Source organism: Seriola aureovittata, chromosome 2 (genome assembly GCF_021018895.1).
Source record: "Seriola aureovittata isolate HTS-2021-v1 ecotype China chromosome 2, ASM2101889v1, whole genome shotgun sequence".
NCBI classification, from domain to species: Eukaryota; Metazoa; Chordata; class Actinopteri; order Carangiformes; family Carangidae; genus Seriola; species Seriola aureovittata.
This window is the reverse complement of record NC_079365.1, coordinates 14961477-14967481: the sequence shown is the minus strand read 5'-3', so window position 1 is coordinate 14967481 and position 6005 is coordinate 14961477.

Sequence of the window (6005 nt, the reverse complement as noted above, 5' to 3'; positions counted from 1 at the left end):
AAGGTAAAAACACACACACGAGTAGTAAGCTTGTGACGTCAACCACTTTATGGCTGTGGCAGCCATGGTCACTCATGGCACCACAGCGTCTGTGTAGCTGCGGGGCTGAACAGTACAGCAGCTTTTACGTCTGACAACACAGAATGACCACTGTGTTGCTAATTACTCTGCTGTTGAGCTCTGTCACCTCCTGCTCCCTTGTGACTTGTCACCACCCGCCCACCACACAGCCATCAACCCTCCCCCAAATACAGTGCCTGAGCCAAAACAACTAAAGTGGCAAAAGTGAATGTCTTTGACTTGACAAGACAACTAAAACTAAAACTCTGACTCAGACCTGAGGCGTGATAAAAAAAAAAATGCTGGAAAAAAAAACTCTTGCTTTTCTTCTACCAAGACACTGCATTATATACATGACAATTGATTCTCCCAATGGGGTCTACTCAGCACCATATCAGCTCAAATAACAGCCCTCGTTCACCCCTGCATCATCTTATCAGCACCATTAATCACATAAACTCTGTGTGATCTAATCAGGAGTCGATTTATGTTCCATTTTTATTATCTGCGCTGCCTTTTCACCTTCTGTATTTGAACACAAACACATACATCAGCCAAACTAAAGCAAATAAACCAGAGATAATGCTTGTGTTTACACAGTTAAGTCAGGCCGTGCTCTTGGCTGACTTTCAGCGATGTGTCGCTCTGCAAGGGTGAGTAATGCATGTCGCTTGGTGCAGATCAAATACACTGGCTCAGCGGCAATTAACGTCCACATTCCTACTGAGTGGTAAAGCCACAAGCATGCTGTGTTTGATGTTTTTACTGTAAGTTCAGCTGAGCTAGGCCAGGAATGGGTTTACTCGCAGTTCCAGATGAAAATTTGCTTTTCAATCTTTCAGTCAAACTGCGAAAAAACAATTAATGTAGTGGGACGTATCTTTACTGCTTCAATTTTGCAATTACCCTGCATTTCTTTGAATAGTTTGACATTTTGGGAAATACACTTATTCATTCTCTTGCCTAGAGTTAGATGCGAAGGTCAGCACCATGCTCACGTACTCACTAAACATGACGTTGACCAGAAACCAGTAAGTACCATAATCCTGCATATAACCCCCCATGACACCACAACCTGGTTTTTGTGCAGATTAAACAACAAAATGTGGATTTTTGCCAAACTAAGCTAATGGGCTGTAGCTTCCTATTTAGAGAGTGAGACTCAATCATCAACCTCATCTAACTTAATTCATTTGACAGCAAGACTGGGATTTAGATTATTTCGCAGGATCTCAAACTATTCCTTTAAATGCATTGTTACTGACTGAAATAATTCACCTCAGACCTGCTTTGAGGTTTGAGGTGGTAGTTTGCTCTGATGTTTTGCTTTACACATGATTTGTTGTTTGGTTATAAGCCCATATGTGCTTAGTCAGTCACACTCTGCATTGGATCACAGCTGTAAAACACAGTAGTGTTAATTGAGATATTTTCTATTATGAGGATTTTCACTTGGGAATTGTCATCATCTTAAATCAGCAAAATCTTCCCTCATCTGAAAACTCTCTCTGAAAGAAAGGGAAAATCTGTTTTAAATCTAATTTCCATGAACATAGATTCGGAGAGCCAGAGATGATGCCACTTGTTTACTGCCCTTCCCCACTTCCTGCATTGGGCAAATGAGAAACCACACTGTCATCACAAGGATAAATGTACATCTTCTGCAGCAGGAGCAGTCTGACCTGCTGCCTTTGATTAGATGCTAATGTCATTATCACACAGCCATGTGGCATGAAGATTCTTCTATCAGCCCAAAGAGGTGAATACTATGCTCCTTTGTGTGCAGCTGCTTTTCTCCACATGCACTCTGCTAATAAGGTTGATGTGATCACATTAGCCCCCCCCCCACTCTGCAGCCTCATCCTGCCTCTGTATCCCAGCAGGCAGCAGCGGGGTGGTGATCCTCCAGTCCTTACTCCAGAGCCACAAAAAGCTTTCATGTCACATCACCAGACCACACCAGACTTTATTCTCTTTTTCCCACTCTCTCATTCTATATCAATCTCTTTCATCGTCTTTCTGTCTCTGTTTCCTCTGACCTCACGGGACTCTGTCTCACCCACAACAAACACAAAGCCGCCCCACAGAGCATCACATGACCACCAAAATAATCACATAATGAGCTGTGCACACTGGTTTCTGACAGCTAAATTATGTGTAACATGTATGTTCTATGTTGTGTCCTAGGACAGTGGTGGGGAGGGGACATTACTTCATGAAGCTGATGTTCTATTTACGTCTCAAAAAAACTATTATCCAGTTAAATCTTGTTGACAGAGATGTTGCCTCTGTTAAGACTTTTCTAAGTGTGCCATCCCAGGGCATAATGTCACGAGCTTGTCAACTTATTCTATGTTTTGCCATGTGCAGATGGGAAAAAACAAAAAAGAAAAAAGACAGAAAAAAAAATCTGCTACAAAGTCCCATTATAGTACTTTAACATCCTCCTTACTGCTCTCCTGTTATATAAAACCTGCAACTTCTGTATTTTTCAATGTGACATAAAATTTTGTTATTGAGATGGTGTTAGCATGTGGTTAGTGGGATAATAATAACAATACACACAACTCCAACCAAAAATCTCGAAGATTGATTTGTATATATAGTATGCCAAACAAGGCCAAACATCATAGCACAAGGTTACATTTTGCTTTTAACAAAAATGAGACCCATGGTTTGTTCTGTCTTAAGAATCTTGCTGCTTCAGAGGGTGATAATGAAATAATTGTATTTTACAGTTTCACCCCAACCTTAATTACAGTCATTTTTTTCAGCATGCTTCCACTGCTCTCTTATTGCTTGTTCATAATATTTTAACAGCTTATTATTGTAGCTTATCTTATTGTCAGTTATTCAAAAGTCTAAACCCATAATGGGATATGCTGTTTTAAGAAGTTCATTCAGCCATGAGGGCAGTCTCACACAGGTGGGATTTACAGCACACATCATCTGTTAGTTTATAATATACAGTATATAGGATTCTCCCGATGAAGGATGTGGCTGCTCAAATTAAAAGCATAACAGGAATGTCTTATACCTGGACAGATCTTTTCATTTGCTGGAGTGCTTTATTGTTGGTCAGTGACTTCTAAACCTTATTCATGAACCCATCATTCTTTAATGCACTTTGTATGTTGCAGTGACAGCCTGCACTGATGACTTTGTTAGGTGAAACATCTGGTTTGGGGTGATGCTCTTTGGTCTTTAATGGCCTCTGTGAGAGGCCACATCACTGGCAGGGATGATAAATCTGAACAATGAGAGAGCCAGTAAAGCAGTCAGCAGGGGTTCGACCGTGCAGACTACAGGAAGTGTGGCTCCTCTTGACCCCTGAACCCTGAGGTGATGTGTGCCCTTCAGTCTGTTCTCTACGCCGGGATCTCTGACAACCACATGCTATACAGTACAGTCAACTGGCAGTACAGCATGTGCCCTGTCGTAGTGATCAAATAAGGTAAATTGAAAATCATATGGTTAGATTATGGACTATCAGTCATTTATTTATTTGGTTGATACAATAAATCTGTTACGGCATAAGTTTTATTTTTTATTTTCTATTTTTTTGTCTGAACTATAAAAAAATCCTTTAATTACTAAACTGATGATCACGCAGCCAGTCCTAATGTAATCTTACTCTCCAGTCACTTTGCATACCACCATGCTATCCCTCAAGAGCATGCTCATTGCTCATCCTTACAAAGCCATGGTTTAGAATAGAACAGAATAAAATATAGTTTTATGGTCTACCAGGGTGTTATTTATTGAATGGGCAAAACAGCATGTAACATATATGGGACAAATAATGATAAACAAGCACCATCAAAACACAAGGTACCATAAGACACTAAAAGCAGAACAAAAATGATTAAACAAAAGATTTACAGCCATAAAACCTTTGTAGAGCAGGGAAACTTTAACGGAATAGTTTGACATTTGTGGAAATATGCTCATTTGCTTTCTTGCCAAGTGGTAGATGAAAAGATAGACACCATTCTCATCTTGCATGTTACCTGATATGAGATTGGTATTAACACGTTATGTCTATCTTGTTTAATCTGAGTTATCTGAGCGCAACCCCACAGCACTGACAAGACTCCAGGACGTTTTTTTTTCCCCACAGTTTTTTGTACAAATAAACAAAGTATAACATGTTAAGCTTTAGAAGTGCTGGTTAGGTCAAATTAATTGATATATTTTACCTTCAGAAAGCTGTTTCATCATGTTTCAAGTCTTAATGCTAAGCTAGGCTAACTTGCTACTCGCTCCAGTTTCATGTACCGTACAGATATGAGGTGAGTATTAAAATTTTTAATCTAACTCTTAGCAAGAAAGTCAATAAGCATATTTCTCAAAATCTAGTTTAAAATACGTATTATACATGGAATCACATCATGAAAACATGTATTTTTGCAGATGAAAGAAATGATCTTTAAGAAAATTCAACATCCATTTGAGTTACCATATGGAAAAGAGTAATAAAAAGTCTAATCTTGACTTCTTCTTCAGTCTTTCAGTAAACAGCGCTGCCTTGTTAACGTCATTGAGAGAATTAGTTTTACAACAGTCTGGCACTTTACCAGCTGACAGTTGTATACATGAAACTTCTCTCAATTAGTGATGAGCAGATGTCACAGTAGTTGGAAGAAGATCAATAGGGTCAGTTGTGACAGACTGGTCCTCAGTGTGGCCTGGCATTTTACAACACGGGCTTCTGTAGGCCACAGGGACTTTAGCTGCTAATAATGTGAGAAGAAAGTGTGGCAAAATTAACGGTACAGGAACAGAGGGACTCTCACAAAGACAAAAGGCGCCTGTGGCCAGTGACCTCCTGGAACCTGAGAGCTGCCCTTTTCAGACGGGTGAACTGTCCGCCGATCTGCAGGAAATGAGATGCTGCAGCTGATCAAGCTGGTGATCCAGGTCTATATAAGGAAAGGGCTGAAGATGATCTGAAAGCCGCTGAGTTTAAACAGGGTAGTTAACTTCTGCTAGTTCTCCCTATGGCCAGACGTTTACAGCAACTTGTCTAAACAATAGCAAGTGAGTCGGACAGGGGAGAGAAAAGGTTTTACTCTGTTTCCAACACCATATTTGGATGAAAGTGGCAGCTGTGGGTTATCATGCTGTTTATGAAAGAGTATACTTGAGCTTGACTTACTTGACTTGAAAAGACTTTCTATATAATTTCAAGTGTGAGAGGAGCACCTTCTCTAAAACTGTTGGGTATAACAGCTTTAAATGAATCAGCATTTTACTAAACACTTGGCCCTGGGCTGCAGTACTTCTTGTTCCCAGATATTGAGCGGTTAACCCAGCTGCCTCTGGAACCACTAGTATGCTTGTACTGGCCCAAAATTAAATCTGGCCTCAGCTTAATCTCGTGTGTTTCCATTGCTATTCTTCAAGATGAATGGACTGTCCCTCCACAGGAGTAACACATCCCACATACTTGTTTTTACTTCCAACCTCCTCATAAAAACTAGTTTGGTATATGCATCAGGGAAATGAGAGTACTCTGGTTTTCCACTTTTGAAAATGGTGCACCGTTTTGTGAAGGAATCAGATTTCAATTAGTCTGAACACTAAACTCCAATTTTGTCGAGTGAATCACAGCTGGACCACACCAGTGCCCGGCTCCCTGTACCCCCCCTCACTACCCATCTCTTATTTCAGGTTTTTCATGTGGTCCCATACCTGATGGTGTGTGGCTTTGGTGTTGGGATGTAATCACCTTCACACAACAGGCCCACTCCAATCAGGATAATTGGCACCAGACTGCAAGTTACAAAGGAAGGGTTGAGTTTGGTTTTTTCCGTCTTCGCTCTTGTGCTCATGTGTTTATTAGCAGAGAGTCCAGGTCAAGAGAGTATACTGGCATCCATTAAATCAATGCTGTGCTACCCCCATGGAGATTTATTCACAATTATATCACTATTTTATTATCT